Genomic DNA, 13,859 nt, shown 5'->3' with positions numbered 1-13,859 from the left:
CAACTGGTGGATCTAGGAGACCCCAAAAATTTGATCCACATTTCATTCCTTCATTGTAATGGCCAAGTGGTGGATCTTTGATGCATCTAATTCCTAATTCTTAGTCTAAATGGCCAAGTGGTGGATCTAGGATCTACTCATCCCACAAACATTGTGAAAATTCCAAGTGTTATGATGGCCAAGTGTTGAATGCAACTAACTTTAAGACCTGGGTTAGAATGCAAAGAGGTGGATCTAGGAGACACCAACAAATGGATCCACAATTCAAGCCTTAGTTATAATGGCCAAGTGGTGGATCTTTGATCCACCTACTTCTCAAATCTTAGTCTAAATGTCCAAGTAGTGGATCTAGGATCTACTCATCCAGAAACATTGTCTAAAATTACAAGTGTTATGATGGCCAAGTGTTGAATGCACCTAGCCTTAACACTAGGTTGGTAATGGGACACTTTTATGTCCTGGGACACTTTTATGTCCTATTAAGTGACCATTTTCCTTGAATTATGTCAAGAGTTTCAAAATGGATTTTGAGGTGCTATCTATCTAGAAAGTTGTCTCATGAGCTGAAAAAAACTCGACATTTTTTGGAATATCAATTCCATCTTTAACCTTGTCCTTGCACAACATTTCACAACCTAAAATGTGTGAAAAAACGCATCCTGTTTTTGGCTTTTTTCAACTTTTTGCAACTATACCACTCTAGAATTCATGTTTGTGAGGTCTATAATGCTAGAGAACTATCTTTAGTAGTCCTCAACATGTCCTGATGCTTCTAGGGAGAAATAAATGTTAAAGTTGTAAGTTATGACCAAATTACAAAAATTGTCAAATCCTGTTTTTTAGTCAATTTTAGCTCTTCTATGATTTTTTTGGTGGCTTTCATGATATCCAAATGCACTTTTGATTTTCTATGTCACATATTGTAACATAAAGCTAATATTCCTTGAGTTTTGGGGCACCTAATACCCTATTTTGCATAGTAGACAACGATGGTTGATTTTTTCAATTATAGAAGAAAACGAAACATTCTAGTATATCAAGTATAGCTTTTTCAATATTGTTAGTTTCTTGTGACAACTACATGCATTTTGTAGGTACTAATATTCCTTGAGTTTTGGGGCACCTAATACCCTATTTTGCATAGTAGACAACGATGGTTGATTTTTTCAATTATAGAAGAAAACGAAACATTCTAGTATATCAAGTATAGCTTTTTCAATATTGTTAGTTTCTTGTGACAACTACATGCATTTTGTAGGTACTAACCATATCTAGTCATAAGGATCAAATTTGGCTAGATATTGACTAGTTTCTATGGGATTCTACAACTCATAATGTTGAACCCAGTTTTTTAATCTTTGCTGTATTTAGCACTTCATCTTTGTCCCCAAGATTCCCCTTGGTAAGAGATGTATTATTCTTTTGACATGCTCCATGGCTCCTTATGAACCCAAAGGACAATAGGGAACTAAGAAAACATGCATATATTATTTGTATTGAGCGTGGCTATAGAAACTTTGATGATAGGTTTGCAGAATGGTGAAAATTCAACTTTTTTGTACCTATTTCTTTTGGCAAAACAAAAAATAGTGAGTGAGAAGCAATCATATGTTGTGATCACCAACCCATTGAAGTTAACTAGGGAATTTATCTCAAGTCCTACAAAAATCCCTAATCTTATTTTTATGCAACAAAACGTAAGAAATGACTGTTTTGATGAAAATGTACTGGTCCATCAACTTTGGAGACTTGGTGTGACCAAAAGATGAGAAATTTTACAACTTTCTTATTTTTTCCATGTGTAGTAGGCCTTGAACTATAACCTCATGAAAGGATTTTACAAAATGAGTGGATCTACTATGGTTTTGGAGGTTTTTTTCAAAACCCTGAAAGGACACTTTTATGTCCTGTTAGGTTACCAACCTAGTGTTAAGAAATGGTTAGAATGGCCAAGTGGTGGATCTAAGAGACACCAACAATTGGATACACATTTCAAGCCTTTATTATAATGGCCAAGTGGTGGATCTTTGATGTACCTACTTCCCAATTCTTAGTCTAAATGGCCTAGTGGTGGATCTAGGATTTACTCATCCCACAAACATTGTGTAAAATTACAAGTGTTATGACGGCCAAGTGTTGAGTTCACCTAACTTTACGACATGGGTTAGAATGGCCAAGTGGTGGTTCTAGGAGACACCAACAATTGGATCCAAATTTCAATCCTTCATTATAATGGCCAAGTTGTGGATTTTTCATGCACCTACTTCTCACGTCTTAGTCTTAATGACCAAGTGGTGGATCTAGGATCTATTCATCCCACGAACATTGTGTAAAATTATAAGTGTTATGATGGCCAAGTGTTGAATGAGCCAAGCTTTAAGACATGGTTAGAATGGCCAAGTGGTAGATCTAAGAGACACCAACAATTGGATCCTCATTTCAAGCCTTTGTTATAATGGTCAAGTGATGGATCTTTGATCACCTACTTCCCATTTTTTTAGTCTAAATATCCAAGTGGTGGATCTAGGATCTACACATCCCACAAACATTGTGTAAATTTACAAGTGATATGATGGCCAAGTGTTGAGCTAGAATGGGCAAGTGATGGAGTTTTGATGCACCTACTTCCTAATTCTTAGTCTAAATCGCCAAGTGGCTAATCTAGGATCTACTTATCCCACAAAAATTTTCTAGAATTACAAGTGTTATGATGGCCGAGTGTTGCATGCACCTAACTTTAAGACATGAGATAGAATGTCCAAGTGGTGGATCTAGAAGACACCAACAATTGGATCCACATTTTGAGCCCTTGTTATAATGGCCATGTGGTGGATGTTTGGTGTACCTACTTCCCAATTCTTAGTCTAAATAGCCAAGTGGTGGATCTAAGATCTACTCATCCCACAAACATTGTGTAAAATTACAAGTGTTATGATGGCCATGTGTTGAATGCACCTAAATTTAATACATGGTTATAATTGCCAAGTGGTGCATCCAGGAGACAGCAACACTTGGATCCACATTTCAGGCCTTTGTTATAATAGCCAAGTGGTGGATCTTTGATGCACCTTGTTTTCAATTCTTAGTTTAATCCGCCAAGTGGTGGATCTAGAATCTACTCATCCAACAAAAATTTATAAATTTACAAGTGTTATGATGGCCAAGTGTTGAATGCACCTAACTTTAAGACATGGGCTAGAATGGACAAGTGGTGGATCCAAGAGACACCAACAATTGGATCCACAGTTCAAGCATTCTATTATGATGGCCAAATGGTGGATTTTTGATGCATCTACTTCCCAATTCTTAGTCAAAACAGCCAAGTGGTATTTCTAAGATCTACTCATCCCACGAACATTGTGTGAAATTACAAGTGTTATAATGGACAAGTGTTGAATGCGCCTAACTTTAAGACATGGTTAGAATGTTCAAGTGGTAGATGTAGGAGACACCAACAATTCAAGCCTTCGTTATAATGGCCAGGTGGTGGATCTTTGATGCACCTACTTCCCAATTCTTAGTCTAAATAGCCAAGTGGTGGATCTAGGAGCTACTCATCCCAGAAACATTTTGTAAAATTACAAGTGTTATGATGTCCATGTGTTGAATGCACCTAGCTTTAAGACATGGTTAGAATGACCAAGTGGTGGATCTAGGAGACGACAACAATTGGATTTACATTTCGAGCCTTCATCATAATGGCCAAGTGGTGGATATTTGATGTACCTAGTTCCAAATTCTTAGTCTAAATGGCCAAGTGGTGGATCTAGGATGTACTCATCCCACAAACATTGTGTAGAACTACAAGTGTTATTATGGCCAAGTGTTGAATGCACCTAACTTTAAGACATGGTTATAATGGCCAAGATTGACCTAACCATAAAAGACACCTCACCTCAAGACATGTGCATAGTAACTCTCTCTCTCTCTCTCTCTCTCTCTCTCTCTCTCTCTCTCTCTCTCTCCTTAAAATTCTACCATCAATAATTCTCTCTTTTGAGCCCACATCCATGACTCAAGCAGACAAAGAAGGCCCGCAATGTTTTGATATTCAAAAAAAAATCATAATCCTGATTTGTTAGAGCTTGTAAATTAGGATTTCCAATAATCCTAATGAGGGTCTCCAACCTATAAATAGGCCCCTCTCCTTCTTGTAAAACAATCCCAATATCTCACATAGCACCCCAACACTCTATGCGTGAGGAGAGACTTAGGTGGAGCAACCACTTTGTCAGCTTGTGAGAGGAGCTTTCAAGCTACACATTACAAGTGAGAGAGCATGAGTTCAAAATCTCAAAACCACTATTGTATATGTTCCTCCATAATCAATGAATTGGGGTTGGTGTATCAAAGGCGTGATTTGACATTCAAATCTTCGTCCTTCCACTTGTGCAATATGGTTTGGTGAATTCAAGGTGACTTGTGTATTTTGAGTTTCTATCGTTTGATCTTGTTTTAGAAAGTGTTTTAGTGTGATTTCATTGCCAATTTTGTGTCCATTGTAAGAGGGTATTGTGGTGAGAGGTCCCCCACACCCTAAGACTGTGTGTGTGTGTGTGTGTGTGTGTGTGTGTGTGTGTGTGTGTGTGTGTGTGTTTGTGTTGGCAATGTTTAGCATTCACTAAGCATTGAGTTAGTTTTGTACAAGCTCTATGATAGCATCATAATAAACCATATCCATTTGCAAGACACAAATAAGGTATTACGCAAGATCCATTCCTCTCTCTCTTCCCTTTGCTCTAGCTCGCTCTAGTCCATTTTGTGTGTGTATTGATGTGAGGGTGCTTGTGTGTGTTTTGTGGTGCATCTTCTTGGTTGTGACAAAATCTCTCTTGCGTCCTAGTTCGCATACCATAACTAGATGGTGCCCCTATCTTGTTTGGGTTTGGCTGTGGGTTTGTTGTTGTGTTTGTGCTTGTGGTTGCCCCAACTTCAATTGAGCAGCACGGGAGCCTTGAGGGGTGTTTAGAGGTCACCTCTCTTGTTACCCACCCCGGAAAACCTCGGTACATTGTGGACATTGGCATTGGAAACATGATCTTTGGATTTACACTTTGAACATCAGGTTTCCACTCTTCTTACTGGTTGTTTTGTCTGGCTGATTTCAACAATTTGCCGGGCCATCTCGTCAGTCTTTCTAGACCAAGACCCCTTCTTAATATTTTCTTTTCTCTTTTCATCTGAGTTGCTTTTAGAACTACTGGAGGTCTTACTAGAATCAAAATTCTCAGTAGCAGTACTGCTACTATTGGATCTCCTCTTCTTATGATTCCGTTCCTTCTTAGCCTGCTGTTCCAGCTTCAGGGCTCGCTGCACCAAATCATTAAATTTCTTTGTTGGTGCATGCACCTCATGCTCCCTAAGATTCTTACTGCAAAAACCATTTAAAAACCATACTTGCAACTGCTTTTTTTATGGTGGTTCCTGCAGCTGCCTAGTCAGTACCTTGATTTTCTCAACATAACTTATGATTGATAATTTTCTTTGCTTTATCTTATCTAGTTCACAGAGGATATCCTCATCTCCTCTGTTGTCTAAATATTCCAGTCGGAAAGCTTTGAGCAGTTTGTTATATGATCTGAGTTGGCAAGCTGGGTAATGGTAGTACCATTTCCTTGCTACCTCCTTTAATGTTTGAGGAAAGTATTCCCCCGAGTCATCTTCATCAATATTTTTCATCTCAACATATTGTTCAAAGGCTTGGATATGAACATCCGGGTCATCTTTCTTTCCACTTGAACACTTAGAAAGAGATTTTCAATGAAGATGTGTAATCATATCAATCAGTATCGTTTCTGCCTCTTCTCTCCTTAGGAACCTGACTCCTTCTTGAAGATTTCTTGTTATGGTCTGTGTCTTCCTCCCAATCAATTTCTTCCTCAATCTGAGTTTTTGTCTCCTCCGTGGCTTTTCTACTAGAACTATGGTGACTACCTTTACTTCCTTTGGTTCCTTCATCCCCATGTGTGGTTCTAGAACTCATGGCCTTGCGTTCCTCCCTCTCAGTCCTTCTTCTTCTGGACTGACTGGAGTGTTGAGAGTCATAAAGCCTCATCAGCATGAAAGTGCTCCTCGTAAGCCTCAGTCTCAGTCCCCGGTTCATTCTTAGGATCAGAATCTCTTTTGGACTCCTCAGGGATAGGGTCAACGCGGTAGGATGGTTTACGACCACGACTGGTTTTGGGTGCCATAACTTCAGCTGAAAATTAAAACTGGGAGAAGAGTTCTGGTCAGCGAGCAAATAGCTCTAGTCATCATGATCGCCAAAATGGAATTGGAGCTGATCTCTTTAGATAGTTGATTCTAGTGTTAGAATCTACAGCTACTGGTAAATCGCTAGTTCAGTCAGTGAAATTGGAATAGAATATGGAAACTGAACTGGAATAGTTAACTGAACTGAAATACTCTACTGGAACGAGAAACAGATTGAATGACTGGAAAAGTGCTTCAAGTTCAGATTCAAAGTTTATGAAGAACGAGTACAAGGTATAGCAGACTGAAGCACAATTGACTATGTTGTAATGATTACAGAGTAGAATTACAAGTGAAGAGATTGTAGCTCAGGAACAGCTTCGGAGACTAAAACCAAGAGACTAAGAGTAAGAAGTCAAAAGACAAGCAGCCCAATTACAATGTAATGGGTCCTATTTATAGCTTCTCAAAGTTACTATGGTAACTGTCGTGGTAATTACTTATTGATCCACTATTCGGCTTCTAGGAGACAGTTCTCGCCTGTTGAAGCTGTCTTCGTCGTCTACAGAGTTGTTATGTGAAGTTGCAGAATTTCAAGTCTACGGCTAGAAATAGCACAAAAAGACTGCCAACCACTCAATCCAACTTGAGAGTATGCTTAAGAATTGTATGAACCAGTGGGTAAGCTCAAGGACACATTAAGGTAAAAATTTTAAGAGTTTGTAAAAACTCAAATTATTTACTTTTTCTTGACATTCTAGGACAAATTAAGTTTTGACTTGACTCAGAGCCTTAAAACAGCTCTTGAAAAGTCTGTCCAGTGGAAAAGTTCAAAAGAGTGTTCATTTGGGCCTACAGTAAATAATCATGATTATTTAATTTCAGCTTAAAACTAACCAAGGTTGATACCAGAGACTCTATGCATTTGTACAAACAAATTTTGTAAAGGACCATAGAATTTGGATCACCAAATTGACCAAAAACTGGGTAAAAACTAAAGTCTGTAATGACTTTCGGATACTTGAATGTAAATTGGAGAAAATTTTGTTCAAACTCAATGAAACTTGGCTTATAGGCTTATATTGGTGTGATAGACATGTGTACATGCTTACTTGACCAAAAAGATCCAAAACTTTGCCAGTTATAAATAATCGTGATTATTTACATCTATCCTTTTTTCCAACTTTGTTGACAAAGTCAGCATACCCTTAGCTTTAGCATGTGGTAATAAGCCCATAAACCAATTTGGTAAGATTTGGATCATTGGATTGGCAATTGTGGCCAAATTTGCAAAGTCAGTCTGTAGATACAAAACTGATGACCAATTGAACAAAAACTATCCACACTACAACACTACATGAAGATATCGACGCGTATATATCGACGGCCATGCTTTTCCACGTGTATATCGACGTAATTAGAGTGCATTGCTATGCGCGTCGCAGTGTGCGTCGATATATGCATGGAAAGGCTTTATTTTCCATGCATATATGGACGCGTATATCCATGCGTATAGCGACGCAAAACAATTTGGGGGAAAAAAGATAAACCCGCGCGCAGGGGCCATTTTCACATGCTCAGATCTTGGCCGAAACCTGCTGCGCAGGTATTATGTCCATCTCTGCCCCCCCAACCCCTCCCCCTCCTCTCTCTCTCTCTCTCTCTCTCTCTCTCTCTCTCTCTCTCTCTCTCTCTCTCTCTCTCTCTCTCTCTCTTTTGATCATAACTTCTTCATACGAACTCCGATTTGGGTGATCTATAGCCTCAATCGAAGATCACAAAGTCCTCTACACATTGATGTAAAGACAGAAATTTTCAGAGTTATGGAAGGTGTTTTTGTAGAAGCATTTCCGAAGTGAACAGGTTCAACAAAATTGATTCTCATCTCCTATTTTACATACAATGTCTTCCGGCACTCGCAAGGGTTCTTCTTCTTCAACAAGGTCCACAACCATTGTGCAAAATGATCCAAAATATCCTAAGTGTGGAGATAGCAACACAACCACCCAACCAACGACATCGGAAACCATGATCATGGAGTACTTGGTATCATTGCAAGAGACTGTAAACAAACAAGGCGAAGACTTATGAGCACTTGCCATGGAGAATGGCACACTAAGGGTACTTGTGGTTGAGAATGAGAATCTCAAGAGGACACTTGAGATGCAAACAACACGTTTGATGCAACTTGAAGAGGAAGTCAAGGAATGTAAACTCTCTCTTGTGGACTTAAATGCTTTGAAGGAGCCGATGAGAAAAGTAGAGCATGACCATGTATTGAAAGAGGAGAAATTTGACACTATGAGCCGGGATGTATGTGACATGAAAAATGTATGCACAAACAAGTCTTGGGCTGATGTATGTGGTAGCAATGTGGTTTCTAATTCCTCACTCATGCAAGCTATGGTTCAAACAAATAATGTTGAGAATGTGGATGTGGAGGAGTTGAAGGAACGGGAGCGACGTTCCAAGAACATTGTTATTCGTGGAATTCCCGAAGAGAATTTTGAGACACCTCCTTCTCTTGCCATTGTTATTGAAGATTTCTTCAAAACCCACTTTGGCATGTCCGGAGTTATGGTCTATGGAGCACATAGAGTGGGGAAGCAAGGAGCTCCTCGCTCGGGAGAACGGCCAATTGTATGCACCATGCCGGATGAGACCAAGCGAAAGATTATCCTTGATAATAGTTGGATCTATTTGAGGGATACAAAATGTTTTGTATGTGAAGATCGCACTATTAAGCAACAAAATATGCGTCGCAAGGCATATGAGGAAAAGAATAATAAAAACAAGGAGATCTCTCATGAAGAAAATGTGCCCAAGGAGGAGGCAAGTCTCTCAAGCAAATAGGAATGCGTGACCTATGAGACCGAGTTACAATTGAAAATATGCTTTTGGAATTGTAATGGATACCCATGGAATGTGGGGGTTGGCATTGATGAACTAACAAGCAAAGCCGATGTTGTACTTCTTGTTGAAACTTGGGAGCATGATACACAAAGGATTAACGGCTTGGAGGATTACAATGTACATTCATTGATGTGGTCAAAGAATCTCAAGCAACGAAGAGGACAAGGAGGGGTAGCATGTATGGTTAAGAAAGGATTGGAAGATTTTATATCAATTGTGAAACATGACAAGTACAAACGTTATGTATGGCTGAAAATTATGACACCAAAAAGAGCACCCATTTTTGTATCCGGTTGCTACATTCCTCATCATGATTCTCCCTTTTATGCTTGCATGGATAGAGATCAACCATTTTCTGATTTGGAAGATGACATTGCTTATTTCAAAGGTGAAGCTGATGTTATTGTATTTGGGGATATGAATGCTCGCACAAAAACATTGCAACATGATACTCAACAATTTGATATGCCATACATTTCAAGGGAGTTGGAGGAAGTTCACTTGTATGATCGTACTTCAATGGATGAGAAAGAGCCGGATCACTATGGAAAGTTACTTTTACACATGTGTAATAGCACGGGTATGCTCATTGCCAATGGTGTATCTTTGTGGAGTGGAACCAATGGATTTACATGTAGGAGACATAATGGGGATAGTGTGATTGACTATATGCTACTCTCTGAAGCCATCATGTATCGCATAAAGAGTTTTATGTTTGGTCAATGGACCCCGGAATCCAATCATCACACCTTATGTATTGACCTTTCATGTGGAGAAGCAACTAAGCATGATAATCTCAGCCAAAGGAAAGAGAAGTTATCACTATGTATGGATTTCAAACGGGCACCAATGTACATTGAAATGGTTGAGCAAAAACTATGGATGACAAAGCTTCAATGTGATGCACCATTGGAAACTAAATGGGAAGCTTTCAAGAAAGCTATTTGTTCTTGTGCGGAAGAATGCTTTGCCATAAAGCATCTCCATGGTATCAACAAAGATAGATCACGCAAAAGGTGGTTTGATAAAGAATGTCAAGATGCTCGAAAGTCCTTGATAAAGTTTGATCCAACTATGGACAAAGACAACTATCAAAGTCATTTGCATACATACAAGGCATTGATTCAAAAGAAGAGAAGAATATGGGAAGTAAAGCAACAAGAATTTCAAGTCCAAGAAAAGGTACATGCATGTGGAAGATTTTGGAGAAACTTGAGGGGCAAGCGGGTTGATAATTTTGGTAACTTGAGTCTAGTGGATATGTACACACATTGTAGGCAATTATATGAGCAAGCAAATGCTGAAAAAATGCCATTTTATGGTTCACTCCCATGTATGCCCTCGTTTTTTTTTCTCTTTTTTTTCTTTTTTAACTATTGAGGATGTATGCGGTGGGCTTGAAAAGTTGGCCACTCGCAAAGCGGGAGATCTTCAAAGTATCAAGCCGGAGATGATCAAATGGACGGGAGATTTTACCCATGAGTGGATGTGTGATATGTTCAACCTTGCACTTCAACATGGTATGCCTTATGATTGGAGTACTAATTGGGTTAAGCCTTTGCATAAAGGAGGAGATGTAAAGAATGTAAGCAACTACCGGACTATAATGATTGGGTCTCTTATGGCAAAGTTGTTTGGGTGCATAATGGAGGTGAAATTGAGTGATTGGGCTGAAGAGAATGACAAGCGTGCAAAGGGACAAGCGGGTTTTCGTTGATGCCATAGCACCATTGATCATCTTGTCACTCTTCGTGTTCTCATGGAGGAAAGTCAGTTGAAAGGCAAGCGATTGTATTGTTGTTTTGTGGACTTTAAGAAAGCCTTTGATATGATTCCACATAACAATTTGTGGAGAAGGATGGAAGAACTCCAAGTGCCAAGTGAGTTTATGCTTGCGGTTTCTCGCATCTATGAGAAGGTGATTTGTCAATTGCGCATGGGAAGAGAAATTTCAGAAATTTTTGTAAGCACTATTGGGGTTAAACAAGGATGTCCATTGTCACCAACTCTCTTTGGTCTATGCATCGATCAATTGGAACAAATGGTACTTGACTTTATGCAAGAAGAAGGCATTGAAGAGGTCACTATTTGGAATGCGGTAATCATGCTTTTGTTGTATGCGGATGATGTAGTGCTTCTAGCACACACTTTAGAAGATGCACAAAAGCTTATGGTTGTCCTTGAGAACTTTTTCTTGCATAGTGGGCTGATTGTAAATGAATCCAAAACAAAGGTTATGCTTGTGAAAACCAACCATAAGGAGAAGCCATGCATTGTGTACAACAATGAGACACTTGAAGTTGTTGAGAGCTTTAAGTACCTTGGCCTTGAGGTTCCATCCAATCACAAGTGGCATGAATGTGCTATGCGTCGTTTGGAAGCGAGAAAGAGAGCATATTATGCATTTGAGAACATGTGTAATGCGGGAAACATCAAGTGTTGGGTTCTCAAGAAGTATCTTTTTGATGCATTGGTGACACTGGTTCTGCTTTATGGAGTTGAAGTGTGGGGTGGGAGCATCTCAAAGTCTACTTGGAAAGAGTTTGAGAATGTCCAAAAGCGTTTTCTTACAAACTTTCTCCAAGTTAAGACACAAACACCATATATGATCCTACTTCTTGAGTCGGGATCTCTTCCAATTGAGGTTATGGGCATGGAAAGGGTTGTGGAGTACATGATAAAGATGCGTCAAAACCCCTCACATCGACTTCCTACAATTGCATGGGAAGCAAGCAAAAAAGTTCAAAAGACGCATAAAAGCAAGATCTTGAGCACGGGATGGATGCAAGACATAAAGAAGTGGTTTGGGAGATGGGATTCATTACACTTGCTACATGATGCTTCAATTGACTCTCAAGTGAATGAAGCTTTTCTACAACGCCAATGTATTACGACTTGGGAGAAATCCGGTGGGTCACGCTTCATACATTACACCACCTATATTGCCCCCAACTACAAAACCATGTTCTTCACTGAGAGAGGAAACCGTACTCACACTTACATGCTTGAGCCTATTCCCTTGTCCGCGATACGCACTATTGCAGCGATTCGGCTTAGCTCCCATTTCCTTCGATGTGAGATAGGGCGTTGGGGCAATGGAGAAGAGTCAAATCGATTGTGCACATTATGCTCACTGCAAGTTCGAGAGTCTGAGTACCACACACTACTAGAGTGCTCAGCTTTTGGTCACATCCGAACTTGCTTCTCTCACATTTTCAGCCATAACTTAGACCTACACACTTTCCTCTCCCAGCCAAAGTGTGGGCTCTCCATTGCGACTCTCATCACTACAATTTTGGAGCATCGAGAGTCACTCATCAGTCATACACATACTACATCACATGTAACTTTGGTCCCATAGGTCATATTTGACCTTAGAGGACGATAATAAAATCTATCTATCTATCTATCTCTCTCTCCTAGTTTACCGTGGAGGACGTGCAATCATTGAGGATATTCGGTCTACCAAGACAACCCCTAATGATACCACATAACTAGGAGTTTCTCTTCTATTTGTAAAACGGAGTTAGACACTGCCACTAAGTCCGTCTAGGAGATGGCTAGTAGTAAGACCTCTCCATTGCAGGTTGTGAACACCGCCCTCTCTCACGAGAAGAGGACGTACTTTCCACCCTCCTCTTCTAGAGAGGAAATCAATTTTGTATGCATCTTTGGTCCCATGGGTCATATGTGACCTCAGTGGACGATAATGAATCTCTCTCTCTCTCTCTCTCTCTCTCTCTCTCTCTCTCGTTCTTATGGAAGCGTCTCGATTGAAAGGAAAAAAGTTGTATTGTTGCTTTGTGGATTTCAAGAAAGCTTTTGACATGGTACCGCGAGGAAATCTTTGGAGACGTATGCAAAGCCTTCAAGTGCCGAGAGAATTTATGCATGCAGTCTTTCGCATCTACCAAAAAGTGATATGTCGATTACGTATGGGAGATGGAATTTCAGAATTTTTTGCAAGCACTATTGGTGTCAAACAAGGATGCCCACTTTCCCCAACCCTCTTTGGGCTACTCATTGATGAATTGGAATACATGGTTCTTGATTTTATGCAGCAAGAAGGCATAGAAGAGGTTAAGATTGGAAATGCGCTGATCATGCTTTTGCTTTATGCCGATGATGTAGTGCTCTTGGCACATACCTTAGAAGATGCACAAAAGCTTATGAGTGTCTTGGAACGCTTTTGCCTACATAGCGGGCTGATCGTGAATGGATCCAAAACCAAGGTTATGCTTGTAAAGACCCTCAATGACAAAAATCCATGCATTGTATACAACAATGAGAAACTTGAAGTGGTAGATCACTTCAAGTACCTTGGCCTTGAGGTTCCATCCAATCATAAATGGAAGGATTGTGCAATGCGTCGCTTGGAAGCCGGAAAGAGGGCTTATTATGCATTTGAGAACATGTGCAATGCAGGAGAGATCAAGTGTTGGGCTCTCAAAAAGTACCTCTTTGACACATTGGTGACACCGGTGCTTCTTTATGGAGTGGAGGTGTGGGGTGGAAGCATCGGGAAGTCTACTTGGAAAGAGTTTGAGAATGTCCAAAAGCGTTTTCTCACCAACTTTCTCCAAGTCAAGACACAAACACCCTACATGCTCTTACTTCTTGAGTCCGGATCGCTTCCCATTGAGGTCTTGGGCATGGAAAGGGTTGTGGAGTACATGCGTAAGACACAACGTAGCCCTTTGCATCGACTTCCTAGAATCGCATATGAAGCAAGTCAAAAGGTTCAAAAGACATGC

The sequence above is a fragment of the Adiantum capillus-veneris genome, chromosome 12 (genome assembly GCF_014529385.1).
Source record: "Adiantum capillus-veneris isolate H3 chromosome 12, ASM1452938v2, whole genome shotgun sequence".
NCBI classification, from domain to species: domain Eukaryota; kingdom Viridiplantae; phylum Streptophyta; class Polypodiopsida; order Polypodiales; family Pteridaceae; genus Adiantum; species Adiantum capillus-veneris.
Note: the sequence above shows the minus strand (reverse complement) of the source record.